General features: G+C 32.8%; 1 long non-coding RNA gene across 1 annotated transcript; it reads left to right on the top strand.

Annotated features, from left to right (window-relative positions):
* The first annotated feature begins 827 nt into the window (after window positions 1–827).
* On the top strand, window positions 828–2572 carry LOC145048467 (uncharacterized). The gene is made up of 2 exons (XR_013682881.1): window positions 828–1055; window positions 2224–2572. It is a non-coding gene; the product is annotated as an uncharacterized LOC145048467 (long non-coding RNA).
* Window positions 2573–16993: the final 14421 nt, after the last annotated feature.

Here is a 16993-nt window from a genome sequence, read left to right as displayed (position 1 = left end):
GATAACAAAATGAATAATAAAAAGTGACCATAATGAGTCATGGTCAAAATTTATGGTTTTTTTACTTCCTTAAGGAATATGTATAATATTTGTATACGATATATTTTATAGGGTTTTCTAAAATTATCTATATTTTTTAATTCCACCACCTGAGACCATCTGTGAGGTTTTTTGAAATTAGAGATTAAACTTAATATTTTCGAAAACCACATTTACCATTTTCGAAGTTTTATCTTGATTTAGTCTCTACAATAAAATTTTATACTTTTATAGATTTAATCTCTATAATTTTTTAATTTATAGAAAAAACCTTATAATTTTTTTTTCAAATTTTTTTGGAACAATGATGTTTTCCACTTTTGGATTTTTCCACAAACTTTCATATTTGGACTTTTGCCACAAGTTTTCACTTTTGGATTTTGCCAAACCTTTTTCACTTTTAGATTTTTGTCACAAATATTTTTATTTTGATAAGTTTAGTCCCTACAAATAAAGATTTTATATTTTAACATAATGCAATAAAGGTTTTATATTTTTGCAAATATAGTCCCTAAAACTTTTCAATTTATAAAAAATATAAAGTTTTTTTTTTTTCAAAAACAATCAACATGTGTATGATTTTTGTATTTTTGCAAGTTCAAACCCTGTTCACAAAACTAATTATAAAAATTATCCCGTTGGCTTTTACTAAACTACTATAATATAATAATAATAATAATAATAATAATAATAATAATAATAATAAATCCTGACCCTGCATAGTATGATTTTTTTTTATTTATTTATTTTAAAAAATATTAATAAACTCGATCCTACACGATGGTGCGGCTGACACAAAATTTGAACCGACCCGTAAGAGATATCTTCTATTAATCGTTACAGTGAGTATCTTTACGCTGCAAATTTTAGGGTTTTAAAATCTAAGAAACTGAAAATAGTTAAATACTTCTTGAAAATTTCCGATATTCATTGGCCGGGACGACAATGATTTACGACGTCAACTCGCCGCTGTTCCGATCCTTTCTGAGCCAGAAGGGAGGTTCGTCCTATAAACGGTAACTTTTTACCCATTTCAACATTCGAACTTCATATTTGTGTCTCTTGTTTATGGTTTCTATTTCATGATAGATTGGTTGGTTTTCTATTTGAGGGTTCGTGAGTGTGTGATACTTAATGATTTCACCGTTTTTTGGTTGGGATTCTGTTTTTCTTCTTCTTCTTATTGATGCTCAATTTGATAGATAAAGAGTCACACCCGCACTATGATGTTAAATGGATCTAAACATTTGTCTTTTTATTTGAAAATCGACAAGCTTCTAGTTGAAAAAAGCTTTCAGAAAGATAAAACTTTAGAACAAGTGCTGCAATTAGAGTAATTTTGTTAAATTGGAAAGAAATCGATAACAATTCTGCATTGGGATGGTTCTACATTTGACCTCAAAAATCAAACCGTAGTTCTCCTTTTCAAAAGATAAAGGGTTAAGAGCAAGTTTGTTTTTTATGTCATTCCACACTTACCTTATATCTTAGCTTCTGCTATGTAAATCATAGTTTTCGATAGCGAATAACAGATGCTAGAGAGAAAGAGAGACACAAGAAGTTTTCAATTTCAGGTTTTTTTGACTTCCTACTTTGACTAAATTTGACCGAGTCCAATTAATGTGACCGATTACCACTAATCCGACTCAGTAACAAGTATCAAAGCCACCAAGCGACTAGGCAATCGTTTCATTTTTATAATATGTTTCTATAATCTATATTAAAAATTACAAATAATGAGTTAAATTTTCAAATAATGTTCACAACCCATAAAGATGAAAGAACAAAATAGAAAAAAAAAAAAAAAAAACATTTTTAGCTTATTTTGCCTCTCAAGGAATGGTATCAACAAATCTTCCATCTACTACAAATAGCATGTCTCAAAGGCAACATTACTTCCAATTAATTGTCATGTAATATCTAATATTTCTCTAAAATCTTCAATAATACTCTTTAGATATCTTTAAGAAAATAGCAAACATTTTGTTGAATCTGGGCTAAAGACTCCTGATGCTACAATTTTCAAAGCACTTTGATTTTAATTTGTAGGGGTTCAATTAAAGAAGTCAAAATAATTTTCTGGCAGTTTTATTTACTGATCCATTGTAAATTATGTTTCTCTTTTGTTAAAAAGCGAATGTGATACACTAACAAACCTTTCTCTTTATTTGTTGATGTCTTCAGAAAAACTGAGGAACAAAGGCCAACGACCAAAAGCTAATGAAAACAAGCCTGTCATGAACGAGTAACAAATCATGTGTATTCTTAAACATAAGTTAATTTAGTCCCACCAATCATTCATTTGTTAGCCTCTTTTTTTATGGTAATTCTTGTATGTGGAAAAGACATGAATGCCCTTCTCATCAACACCATCTGAAGTAGCATTGGAAAGCTTTTTCGAGCTCTCTATGGTCTTGACTCGTGTTGTAAATAAAACCCCTTTGATGTTGAAGATTCATTCTTGGTTGGGAATGCATATATTTGAGATTTAGGTTGGCAATCAACATCAACTTAAAAGTGTTTTATTATGACATTGTTGGGGAAAAAGTGGCCTCATTTTTGCTATTGATTATTTATGTCGATAATAATGGTGGTGGTTGGCAATTTTGGTGCATAATACCTACTTTTACATAGGATCTTGAAGATTTGAACTTTGAAAAGACCCCTTTTAATTCTCTAAAAACCCGAACATGTTATGCCGTTAATTTGTTACAAGTTTATAATGATGGTAATATTGAATGTCAAAATGGAGAAATTAGTGGGGTCATCAACTTCATATTTTAAAATTCCAATGTGGTTCCGTGAATTTATTTGTTGATTTGAATTATCCAATCGTTGGGGTTAAAAAAGATAATCCTTAATTGAGGCCCACCCTTTATTTTGAATATAATGAGAAAGTTAGAAAGTTAATTCCTTACTTAGTGTGAACTAGCCTTGTACATATCCGGTAGACGTATCGGTGTAATAAAAAAAATATTGATTTATTTTGTTCTATATCATCATTGTATAATAAATTGTTGTCATGTGTTGTACAACGACAAATCTATTTATTTATTTATTTATTTCGTCGGGGTTATTTTCGTGTTAAATATACACCTATGCTAATTTAAAAGTTCGAGAGAGATTGTTCACAAAGACATCTTTAAGAGTCTATAATGAGGCATATATGAGTATTATCAAAGCTATATCAAAACTACATTGTTTAAAGTTATGAACATTTTATTGGTTGCGAAAGTAAATTATCAAAGTTACATAGCTTTATCTCTTCGATAGTTACTTGATTAGTTGACAGTTAGTTAGTTTGGTATACGTTAGCATTAGTCAATATGTTAGCTTGTTTTCTTCTTTGTATATAAGTAGGCTTTGTATTCAATCGTCAACTAATGAGAAAATCATATTCAGTACTGTTGTTACATCTTTAATCGTCTTTTCTTCTCATGCAATAAAAAATAAAGAACTTCAACATATAATGAAATTGTTGTTCATACAATGTAAATTGTTTGTCACAAAAATAAGATGTTGCAAAATTTTAAGGAATATTAGAAGATAAAATTGTTGTAATTTACATGGACATGTGTATAAAATATAGTAATAGAAGGTTTTTCTACTAAAAACAGTATAATTTTATTTTTTAATTTTTTTTTGCAAATTGAGACCATTGTGAAAAACAGGGATTATATTTCTATTGCTCGACAAATAATAATTTTTTTGGTGATTAGTTTAATTTTGTTTACATGTCGTATTTCAATGTAATACCCATTCGTTCGTTGAACGTGTTGATTTAACCGATAAATGAATTACCATTCATTGTTTATATTATGTCATTGTCTATACAATTGATAATACATTACATGTTTACAACTTTTACAATTTTGGTTATCCTTTCTTTATTAGGTATATTAAAAAAGTATATTTTTTATGAAATCATTTTACTAAATTTTTTAATTTTCTTATAACTTTGATTTTTTATGTTTCTTTAAAGTTAGCTTGTTTAATTGGATAACTCCTTTAATATATTTCTTACAACGTTGTTTCTAGGAAGCAAAGCAAACGATACTTAAGCTTGTTTACTAATCTTTACTTGCGTACCAACTGGAGCAATTTTCTCAACTTAAACGATAAACAAATCATGACCATTAGAAATATTCTTTCCTTCCATCTAAAATTTATTTAAACAGAAACGAGTTGTACCATATGTATCTAAAGTTGTACCAGTCCAATGTGTACAAGAATCGAAAAACCGGGACCTCGATCGGACTCAACAGGTCCGCTCCAAGGGCCACCAATTTCTCTTAATTTGGTCCGGTCCAAGAGTCGGTCAGGGGTCCGGTTCGGTCTAAATGCTCACCGCTAGTCTATAGAGAGTTGCATTTGGTAAACGACCAAACATTACTGGAAGAAGTTTAAATTGACAAGGAAGATGAGTCGAAGTAGATTCAATGATGTTGTAAGTAAAAAGTAACAATTTGATATATTTAGTTTGATAAACCATGCCTTGCTTAATTTTTTCAAACTCTATGCCAAATGAATGAAGCTCAAGTCTTTTAGTTGAAATTGAGCATCCAGAAAGGTTTTATAAATGGCTAATTGATTTTATATCATTTCCTATGACTAAGATGTCGTCAACATAGACAAATACTATGACTACAAAAGAGTTACTTCTTGAGGAAAAGTGAATGATCATTCTGGGAGTAAACGTACCCTTGTGCTCTTAATGTTGAAGACAATTTAGCATACCAAACGTACCCTTGTGCTCTTAATGTTGAAGACAATTTAGCATACCATTGTCTGGAAGTTTGCCTTAATCCATATAAGGATTTTTTTAAAGTATAAATACAAGAAAATGTGAAGTAATATCATGGTCATGTGGAAGTTTCATGTAAACTTCTTTTTGCATATCTCCACGTAAAAAGGCATTGTTAATATCACATTGATAAATATTCAAATTGTTTTTAGAACAAATTATTGAAATCTTCCTTGTGGTTTGTCAAAATTTCATGTGCTGGACCTTAACTTTTTTTTTTTTTTTTTTTTTTTCACTCCGATCATCCCTAAGTTTTGATTTTGTTACCGTGTTAATCCCTGCTTAATCGAAAATGACTATAATGCTCTTAATATTTTATTTTGTTACTTTTTTTTACTATGTATTAATTAAAAAAATATATTAACAAATATGGGTCCCCCCTAACCATACGTCCATACACCCCAATAATTTCACAATCTGTCATCTCTCATTATCTCTCACCAACTCTAATGAAGAAAAGGAACTCAATCCCCACCACAGAAGCTATCAAATTGCCGAACCGAGATCGCTAATGATGGAACCATTGAAAATAACCGTTGCCCACCACACACCATAATCAGACCGTTGTCAAGCATAACCGGACCTCGTTGACCTCCTTACCCTCTCATGACACGTTTTAAAATCAATGGACCTGCTCTCGCCATCGGAATGTATTTTTCTCATAATCGTCGCGCACCATACACCATAAAAAGAACTTGTATTTTTCTCATTATTTTTTTTTTCCGATATGGCCTTTTAGACATATTTTGCCAGATAAATTGTAAAATGTGAAAGTTTTTTCATGAAAAAACTAAAAAATTTGAGGGTTTATTCGGAATAAATTTGAAGATTAATGTTTTTTTCGGATAAAATACAAAGTTTAGGGTTTTTTTCAGAAAAAATGAAAAGTTACAAGGTTTTTTTCAGTCAAAAAATAAATTTAAAGTTTAATCCGAAGAAAACATAAAATATAAGATTTTTTTTTTGAAATTAATCTTAAAAAAAAAAGATAATATATAAAGGGAATTGTCATAAAAGTCTCAATAATTTATGAAAATTTTCATTTTAGTCCAAAAATTTATTTTTTGAACATAAAAGTTTCGATTATTTTATTTTGGGTTAAATTAACAATTTTTTTTTTCTTTTAAAAGGAAATGACATATTATCGTGTAAAATCAAATAATCGAGACTTTTCTGTTTAATTTTTTTTAGGAGACTAAAGTAAAACTTTTTTCGAAAGTATTAAGATTTTTCTGATAATTCACCTTAAATAAACTTCAAACTACTTTTAAAAGTTGGGTTCTTTTTAATTGTTTTTAAAGTATAAATCAAAAATAAATCAAATATAATCCCAAACTAGAGAAGTGCCCCCGCTTTGCGGGGGTTGGAAGCCTTCAATGAAAAGTTAATTTGTATTGTTGCAAGTATTATTCAATTTACGAAACATTATTAATTTTCTAAATGTTTACATATAGTTTAGACTTCAAGCTTGTCTAAGCTACATAACAAAAGTCCAGGTTCTATATATTCACCAAACAAAATACAACATTTCTTTTGTAGTGAGAAATGTGGTTTTATTTATCAGTCAATCTTTAAATCCATGCTAATGCAAAAGATCAAGAAACTAACCATTAACTCCATTTATTTTGCAATAAGAACACCTTTTGTGCTTCCAAACTGATGTTGCATGGCTTTTAGCTAAACCAAAACAGAAAGAAAAAAAGGATTTCAATAGAATCATACAAGGACAATAAATGAACTATTTACGTAAATCCACCACTATTCATCTGGTTACTACCATGGTCACTCGCCTTTCTGTTTCTATCTAGATTAGGAACATATATGTTGCGTCTTAATACCTCGAACAAACCAGGAGTCGATAAATGGAGATCAATAATGCACATCTTTGGGGTTAAAATGTAACTCAAAATAAACGGAGAATGAGCTCTTTTCTGTAGGTGCTTTTTCTGTAGAAGACCAACAATTTAATATTTAGGTTTGAGATACTTGAGTAGCTTATTTGAGATATTTGTAATGCCATTTTTCATGTTTTAAGCAATTGACAATTGTACCCTTTGATGTATAAACGAAAAAAAAAAAATCATAAAAGGGTAATGTAGGCATTTTAGTTGGAATATGGCAAAAACAATACAAAAAAGGAAAAGTTTTGTACCAGCTTGACCACCGATAATTGAATTTGCTTGAATCAAGCTATTAAAACCACATGTAATTACTCTATGAAAAATAGACATCTAATTCTAAAGAGACAAATATGCCTGTAGAAATGATGATGTATACCTTCACTAATAAGATAGTTGCATGATCTTTGGCTTTCCACAAAATTACCAATCTTCACTTTAAGATATGTTCAAGTTCCCATCTATCCAAAAAAGAGGTTATGAGTAAAATAGTACATAAAAATATGGTCAATTGAATGGTAATTAATAAAGGACACATGAAACACAATTTCAAGAAAAAAAATATTATTAACCACAATTCATAAATTCACCATTACATATAAAAAGAACATTTTATTTCCTTATATATTTTGGTTTTTAAAGCATAAAACTAAACAATGAGTACTATTTTATGGATTGTTAAACCATAAAAATCCACAACCTATAAATCGCATAAAATCAAGATTAAAAGAATGTCAAAATCCAAAAATGGAACATGCAGGAATGAAATCATACAATTGAAAAAACCATTGTACGAATCATCTTCAAACCGACGACGACTTCATCGGAAGAGCACGTTTAGTTAGAGGTGGCCTCTTAAAAGAGAAGATGATAGGAATGGAATCGATCGACATCCGTATATGTCTAAGGAAGACCGAGAAGGAATTTATAGTGTCTTCCCTAATTTCATGGGTTCTGACTTGATTCAAAGCCAATTACCTTCTGCTCCGGCCTCAGTGGTGTCATCTTCGCCGTTACCCTCTCTCCCTTACCTCCTTCATAGGCGTACTCACCTCCACCAAAGATATGGAAGAAGGAGGTCATGCTTGTGTTGTTGTGATTGTCGGTAAGTTTTCTAATCGTCATCGACAAAAGCGTAAAGCCTCATCAACAATTGGAATCAGGAAGCAGGCAGACATGTGGCTTTAATATGACAACGGATTTAGGGTTTCCGATGTAGCGATGGTGGGGAGTTAGACTAGTGGTCGGTATAAAGAAAAGCGGAGTAGGTTGTCGATGAATGGGATCCGCAAGATATCATATTGGTGTGGAAGGATCTGGAAGCGGTGATAGATTGCCAACACATGTTGACAAAGAATATACATAATGTCAAAAAGACCCCCTGTAAAAACGAAGAGGGATTGCAGGTACACCCATAAATAGGGGGCCTTTTCTACCAAACTGTTGGCCAGTTCACTATTCATGTTGGTGAACAACTTTAATATATATATATATATATATATATATATATATATATATATAATAATAATAATAATAATTACAATAGAGAAAAATGTCAAAAATCAATAGATTAATTAAAATTTTTTTTGATACCCTTTGTCTCTATTGTGGGGATTATGAAACATTGACATAGAAGATTTGCAGAGTTACATTTGTTGTGATATATCTAAGCCTTAGGTAAGTAATTTAGTAGCGAATGTTGTTTCAATATTGAAGGTCTACATGACTTAGGTAGTGTATGTATTTTATCAAGCACATTTATAGATTCAATATTAATATCGAAGTCCTAATATATTTTTTGTAATCGTCGAATACACTATAAATAGTATAGGTACCTAAGTCATTTGTAACTTTTGCAACTTGTACATTGTACTTCATTTCTCTTAAATGTACCTGTACTCTCTCCGGATGAATATAAGTTGAAACCAGATTTTATTTATTTTTCGTGTATGTTTGAACTTTGATTTCATTTTACGATTGATTTAACGTCTTTTCAATTGGTATCAGAGCAGGAATCAACATATTGATTGAAGAATCTCTTTCTCTTTTTCATCTTATTGATTCATTTGTTCCGATTCGATCTTTCTGCAAGTGAAATTTAATTATTTGATAGATCACTGTGGTTTAACGATTTTGCGATCGTTAATCAATTGTTTGTATCTGATTTCTTTCTCTTCAACTTTATCCTCTTTCCATCTCTATTTAATGGCGAATTTAAATGTTAACACCATGATGAACTATGATAATCTACTTAGATCTTCCACGTAGATCCTGAAGTTGCTTCCTGAATATTATGATTAGTGGGCAGATCGTCTTGAAGTACTATTCTAATCTACTTGGATCTTCAAAAAAGATCCTGATGTTGCTTCTTGAATATTATGATCACGGGGGAGATTGTCTGTAAGATTATCTTAATGGAATTGATGAAGATTTATAGAGATCGATTAAAAAGGTACTTATCGTAATGATCATCTTCAAGCAGTTGGTACGACAGGTGAATAAGAAGATATGATTGCTCAAGGTAACAAGCAAAAAACTAATGACAAAAGATGCATTCGTGAGTTACGAGGAGTTTTACCATAGGGCGTGTATAACTACATTGATGGCTGCAAGACTACATAAGAGATCTGGAACACACTCAAGGAAAAATTCCAAGAAAATGAGCGAACTAAGAAAATTTAGGTGACTCAATGCTTATCGGAGTTAGTTGACTTCAAAGAAAAGGAAAATGAATCTATTGAAGCATACTACGATCGGTTCAATGAGCTCATTTACGAATGAACCAGATATAATGTTGTTTGTACCACTCTCGAGTTCAACATAACTTTCATTCTTGGGCTGAAAAAGGAATGGAAGAATATTTATCTGATGATCAAGACCTAAGAGAACTTTGAAACCTATTCACTGTCGAATCTTTACAACATCCTTAAAGCTCACGAGTAGGAGGTGAAAGATATTGAAGAGGAAAATAGCAAATTGAACTTTTGAAGTCCTTTGGCACTAGTCTCGAAAACCACTGGGAAGGAAGTGTGTTTTGATGGCGAAGCAGATGAGACTGAAGAAGGTCTTTTGATGAATTATGACGACGAAGCTGTGGATTATTATTCAAATAATATGGTCAAGAAATTTTATAAGAAGCGAATTGGTGGAAACTTCAATAGCAACTCAGTTAAGAAGTCTTTATCAAATTCTGGTGTTGGTCAAAAGAGTGTCGAAAAGGTGGAAGAGAAGAAAGAAGAAAAGAAGATTAAGAAGAAGCTAAAAGGATATTCTGGTTACAATTGTAATTATTGTAATAGACATAATCATATTACAAGGGATTACATGTTGAAGAAGCAAGACGAGAGGAAGGAGAAGTGAAAGACGAAGCTTACTATGCAATGAAAATTGAAGAGCTTCAAGAAAAGCCAAAGAATCTCTCTCTGGTGGCTAAGAATTCAACTGAAGAAGATGGCACATATCAGATTTGGTCTTACAGTTCTGATGATGAGGATATGTGTCATCCGACTCATGAGGTTTTGTATACGAAGCATTATGGAGATCATTTTGAGGTGAAGAGCATGTTCTAGGAGTTTAAGGAGAAGAGTGAAGATGAAAGTGAATAGAAAGAAGAACTGATTGAAGGAAGATGTTTTGTGTCAACTATTTCAAAGTCACACATGACTGAGAAGGTACGTAATCTTCTTATCTCTCTTAATGTTCCTTTAAATTCTTATAATACTATTTTACCTGATTTTGATAATACATGTTCTTACTTGAATGATATGTTGATTTCTCTGAGTAGTGATTTAGAGAAAAATAAAGGTTTGATTTATGAATCCAGGAATAATTTGGAGGAAAAAAAAACTAGGATTAAGAGCCTAGATTTGAAAATTACTAATATCATGATTAATAGAAATTCCCTTGGAATGGATAATAGTTTGTTGGTTAAACAGCGAAACATATATTGTAACACATTTAAACGTTTGTATGGCATACTTACTAATCTTTATCATTCATCAGATATTTGTAAGGAACATCACCGTAAACTACTTCCTTTCATTAATTTTGAGCGAGAGTTAGTTGATGAGATTACATATGATTATGAAAGTAAGGCTGCTATAGAAATGATGATGTATACCTTCACTAATAAGATTGTTGCATGATCTGTTGGCTTTCCACAAAATTACCAATCTTCACTTTAAGATATGCTCAAGTTCCCATCTATCCAAAAAAGAGGTTATGAGTAAAATAGTACTTAAAAATATGGTCAATTGAATGGTAATTAATAAAGGACACATGAAACACAATTTCAAGAAAAAAAATATTATTAACCACAATTCATAAATTCACCATTACATATAAAAAGAACATTTTATTTCGTTATATATTTTGGTTTTTAAAGCATAAAACTAAGCAATGAGTACTATTTTATGGATTGTTAAACCATAAAAATCCACAACCTATAAATCACATAAAATCAAGATTAAAAGAATGTCAAAATCCAAAAATGGAACATGCAGGAATGAAATCATACGATTGAAAAAACCATTGTACGAATCGTCTTCAAACCGACGATGACTTCACCGGAAGAGCACGTTTAGTTAGAGGTGGCCTCTTAAAAGAGAAGATGATAGGAATGGAATCAATCGACATCCTTATATGTCCAAGGAAGACCGAGGAGGAATTTATAGTGTCTTCCCTAATTTCATGGGTTCTGACTTGATTCAAAGCCAATTACCTTCTGCTCCGGCCTCAGTGGTGTCATCTTTGCTGTTACCTTCTCTCCCTTATGTAACACCGTAAATTTCAAAACAAAATTTTCAAATTTTTATAAAACATAATTCATTTAATATTCAGAAAACAGCCATATTTAATCATTCAATCCAAGTAATACAAAATCCCATGATCTCAAAATCATAAATCCCATGCGTGTGTACTGATCAAGCCGGCGCCTTCCCGCGATCGTCAGTAGTTCCTGAAACAAATATCATCCAACACTGTAAGCACAAAGCTTAGTGAGTTCCCCAAAATACCACATATAACACATATTAGCCACTCGAGGCTATAACTCTATGGGTCCGTGCACCCAACTCTGTGAACCCTCAGGTTCTATCTCTGTGAACCTTACGGTTCTAACTCTATAAACATGCACAACATAAATCACATAGAAATAATGCAGTACAACACATAACATACATAGCATACAAGTACTCTGTCACATAACTCTGGTTACCTACTCAAGGTAAAGTATAGTGAGAAGACTCACCTCGCGTATCTCGGAATCACTAGCGCTCGATCTCCCAAGCTATCGTCCTCCTACAACACAAGCATATCTCTACTTAATACCACCTTGATCCTGGCTGACTAACACTACAAAGTCAAACTAGTCAACTCTGGACAACGGTTAAAGTTAACCCCTGACTGACTCTACTCGCCGAGTCAACCCGATGACTTGCCAAGTCCCCAAGCTCAGAACTTCCCTCAATCTGCAACCTGACTCGTCGAGTCGCCCCGAGACTCGCCGGGTCCAACAACTCTGAGTCCACTCGCACCCAACTTACCGAGTCATCCCTTGACTCACCGATTCTCGACTCAACCAGAAAATATTGGGATTCTTCGACAAGACTCGCCGAGTCTAAGGCTATCTTCAACCTACTCGCCGAGTTGTTCATCCAACTCGTCGAGTTCCAGCTCATCTTCAAGCAACTCGTCGAGTCCACCCTTGTGACTCGTCGAGTACCACCGGTCTGAATCCATACAGAAGCGTTCCAGGCCATGCAATTGATCCAAAACATAGATCTAGCCTCCTACAACCCATCCATCACGTAAAGTGGCAACCTTTACGTGAATCCAAAGAGATCTAGGGCTTATACACTTTAGAGCTAGGGTTTGGGACATGATGGCTTCACTAAGCTCTCAAACACAGGGACTTTAATGCACTCTAGACCTTCCTCATTCCAGATCTGAGGTAGCAACCTCAGATCTAACCTCTAAACTCCAAAACATACCAAGATAAGCTCCCACAAACCCCAAAATGATGAATCCATATGAGTAACAGCCCAAGAACAAGATATTACCTCAAAAGAACGCCCCCAACTGCAATGAAACTCGAATCCAAGCAAAGCCCCTTGCTCCAAGCCTCCAAATTCCCAAGATTTCTTCAACAAATACCCTTCAAGCTCCCAAATGCACTTTGATCCACACACACACACACGAATGCTAAGGGTTTCTGGACTTGAGGATGAGTAAAGAGGCTAGAGAAATGGATGTTAAGTTCTTTATATAGGGCTCAACCTCGAGAATTAGGGTTTTCTCCACTCAACACTTACTCGCCGAGTCCATCTTTGGACTCGCCGAGTAGGCCACTTGACACGCGACCAAAGTCGCGACCCTAATTGCCGAGTCCATCCACGGACTCGCCGAGTTGCCCTTCAAGATTTACAATTTTAGCCCTTCAACTCCACTCTTGATATTTCGGGGTGTTACACCTTACCTCCTTCATAGGCATACTCACCTCCACCAAAGATATGGAAGAAGGAGGTCATGCTTGTGTTGTTGTGATTGTCGGTTAGTTTTCTAATGGTCATCGACAAAAGCGTAAAGCCTCATCAACAATTGGAATCAGGAAGCAGGCAGACATGTGGCTTTAATATGACAACGGATTTAGGGTTTTCGATGTAGCGGTGGTGGGGAGTTAGACTAGTGGTCGGTATAGAGAAAAGTGGAGTAGGTTGTCGATGAATGAGATCCGCAAGATATCATATTGGTGTGGAAGGATCTGGAAGCGGTGATAGATTGCCAACACATGTTCACAAAGAATACACATAATGTGAAAACGACCCCCTGTAAAAACGAAGATGGATTGCAGGTACACCCATAAATAGGGGGCCTTTTCTGCCAAACTGTTGGCCAGTTCACTATTCATGTTGGTGAACAACTTTAATATATATAATAATAATAATAATAATAATAATAATAATAATAATAATAATAACAACAACAACAACAATAATAATAATAATAATAATAATAATAATAATAATTACAATATAGAAAAATGTCAAAAATCAATAGATTAATTAAATAAAATTATTAAAATTTTTGATACCCTTTGTCTCTATTGTGGTGATTCTGAAACATTGACATAGAAGATTTGCAGAGTTACATTTGTTGTGATATATCTAAGCCTTAGGTAAGTGATTTAGTAGCGAATGTTGTTTCAATATTGAAGGTCTACATGACTTAGGTAGTGTATGTATTTTATCAAGCACATTTATAGATTCAATATTAATATCGAAGTCCTAATATATTTTTTGTAATCGTCGAATACACTGTAAATAGTGTAGGTACCTAAGTCATTTGTAACTTTTGCAACTTGTGCATTGTACTTCATTTCTCTTAAATGTACCTGTACTCTCTCCGGATGAATATAAGTTGAAACCAGATTTTATTTATTTTTCGTGTATGTTTGAACTTTGATTTCATTTTACGATTGATTTAACGTCTTTTCAATTGGTATCAGAGCAGGAATCGACATATTGATTGAAGAATCTCTTTCTCTTTTTCATCTTATTGATTCATTTGTTCCGATTCAATCTTTCTGCAAGTGAAATTTAATTATTTGATAGATCACTGTGGTTTAACGATTTTGCGATCGTTAATCAATTGTTTGTATCTGATTTCTTTCTCTTCAACTTTATCCTCTTTCCATCTCTATTTAATGGCGAATTTAAATGTTAACACCATGATGAACTATGATAATCTACTTAGATCTTGCACGTAGATCCTGAAGTTGCTTCCTGAATATTATGATTAGTGGGCAGATCGTCTTGAAGTACTATTCTAATCTACTTGGATCTTCAAAAAAGATCCTGATGTTGCTTCTTGAATATTATGATCACGGGGGAGATTGTCTGTAAGATTATCTTAATGGAATTGATGAAGATTTATAGAGATCGATTAAAAAGGTACTTATCGTAATGATCATCTTCAAGCAGTTGGTACGACAGGTGAATAAGAAGATATGATTGCTCAAGGTAACAAGCAAAAAACTAATGACAAAAGATGCATTCGTGAGTTACGAGGAGTTTTACCATAGGGCGTGTATAACTACATTGATGGCTGCAAGACTACATAAGAGATCTGGAACACACTCAAGGAAAAATTCCAAGAAAATGAGTGAACTAAGAAAATTTAGGTGACTCAATGCTTATCGGAGTTAGTTGACTTCAAAGAAAAGGAAAATGAATCTATTGAAGCATACTACGATCGGTTCAATGAGCTCATTTACGAATGAACCAGATATAATGTTGTTTGTACCACTCTCGAGTTCAACATAACTTTCATTCTTGGGCTGAAAAAGGAATGGAAGAATATTTATCTGATGATCAAGACCTAAGAGAACTTCGAAACCTATTCACTGTCGAATCTTTACAACATCCTTAAAGCTCACGAGTAGGAGGTGAAAGATATTGAAGAGGAAAATAGCAAATTGAACTTTTGAAGTCCTTTGGCACTAGTCTCGAAAACCACTGGGAAGGAAGTGTGTTTTGATGGCGAAGCAGATGAGACTGAAGAAGGTCTTTTGATGAATTATGACGACGAAGCTGTGGATTATTATTCAAATAATATGGTCAAGAAATTTTATAAGAAGCGAATTGGTGGAAACTTCAATAGCAACTCAGTTAAGAAGTCTTTATCAAATTCTGGTGTTGGTCAAAAGAGTGTCGAAAAGGTGGAAGAGAAGAAAGAAGAAAAGAAGATTAAGAAGAAGCTAAAAGGATATTCTGGTTACAATTGTAATTATTGTAATAGACATAATCATATTACAAGGGATTACATGTTGAAGAAGCAAGACGAGAGGAAGGAGAAGTGAAAGACGAAGCTTACTATGCAATGAAAATCGAAGAGCTTCAAGAAAAGCCAAAGAATCTCTCTCTGGTGGCTAAGAATTCAACTGAAGAAGATGGCACATATCAGATTTGGTCTTACAGTTATGATGATGAGGATATGTGTCATCCGACTCATGAGGTTTTGTATACGAAGCATTATGGAGATCATTTTGAGGTGAAGAGCATGTTCTAGGAGTTTAAGGGGAAGAGTGAAGATGAAAGTGAATAGAAAGAAGAACTGATTGAAGGAAGATGTTTTGTGTCAACTATTTCAAAGTCACACATGACTGAGAAGGTACGTAATCTTCTTATCTCTCTTAATGTTCCTTTAAATTCTTATAATACTATTTTACCTGATTTTGATAATACATGTTCTTACTTGAATGATATGTTGATTTCTCTGAGTAGTGATTTAGAGAAAAATAAAGCTTTGATTTATGAATCCAGGAACAATTTGGAGGAGAAAAAAACTAGGATTGAGAGCCTAGATTCGAAAATTACTAATATCATGATTAATAGAAATTCCCTTGGAATGGATAATAGTTTGTTGGTTAAACAACGAAACATATATTGTAACACATTTAAACGTTTGTACGACAAACCTACTAATCTTTATCATTAATTAGATATTTGTAAGGAACATCACCGTAAACTACTTCCTTTCATTAATTTTGAACAAGAGTTAGTTGATGAGATTACATATGATTATGAAAGTAAGGCTGCTATAGAAATGATGATGTATACCTTCACTAATAAGATAGTTGCATGATCTGTTGGCTTTCCACAAAATTACCAATCTTCACTTTAAGATATGCTCAAGTTCCCATCTATCCAAAAAAGAGGTTATGAGTAAAATAGTACTTAAAAATATGGTCAATTGAATGGTAATTAATAAAGGACACATGAAACACAATTTCAAGAAAAAAAAATATTACTAACCACAATTCATAAATTCACCATTACATATAAAAAGAACATTTTATTTCCTTATATATTTTGGTTTTTAAAGCATAAAACTAAACAATGAGTACTATTTTATAGATTGTTAAACCATAAAAATCCACAACCTATAAATCACATAAAATCAAGATTAAAAGAATGTCAAAATCCAAAAATGGAACATGCAGGAATGAAATCATACAATTGAAAAAACCATTGTACGAATCGTCTTCAAACCGACGACGACTTCACCGGAAGAGCACGTTTAGTTAGAGGTGGCCTCTTAAAAGAGAAGATGATAGGAATGGAATCGATCGACATCCGTATATGTCTAAGGAAGACCGAGAAGGAATTTATAGTGTCTTGCCTAATTTCATGTGTTCTGACTTGATTCAAAGCCAATTACCTTCTGCTCCGGCCTCAGTGGTGTCATCTTTGCC

Source organism: Lactuca saligna, chromosome 5 (assembly GCF_052625555.1).
Source record: "Lactuca saligna cultivar CGN05327 chromosome 5, ASM5262555v1, whole genome shotgun sequence".
In the NCBI taxonomy this organism is placed as follows: domain Eukaryota; kingdom Viridiplantae; phylum Streptophyta; class Magnoliopsida; order Asterales; family Asteraceae; genus Lactuca; species Lactuca saligna.
The sequence above is the reverse complement of the archived record's forward strand: the minus strand, read 5'-3'. Positions and strand labels throughout refer to the sequence as shown.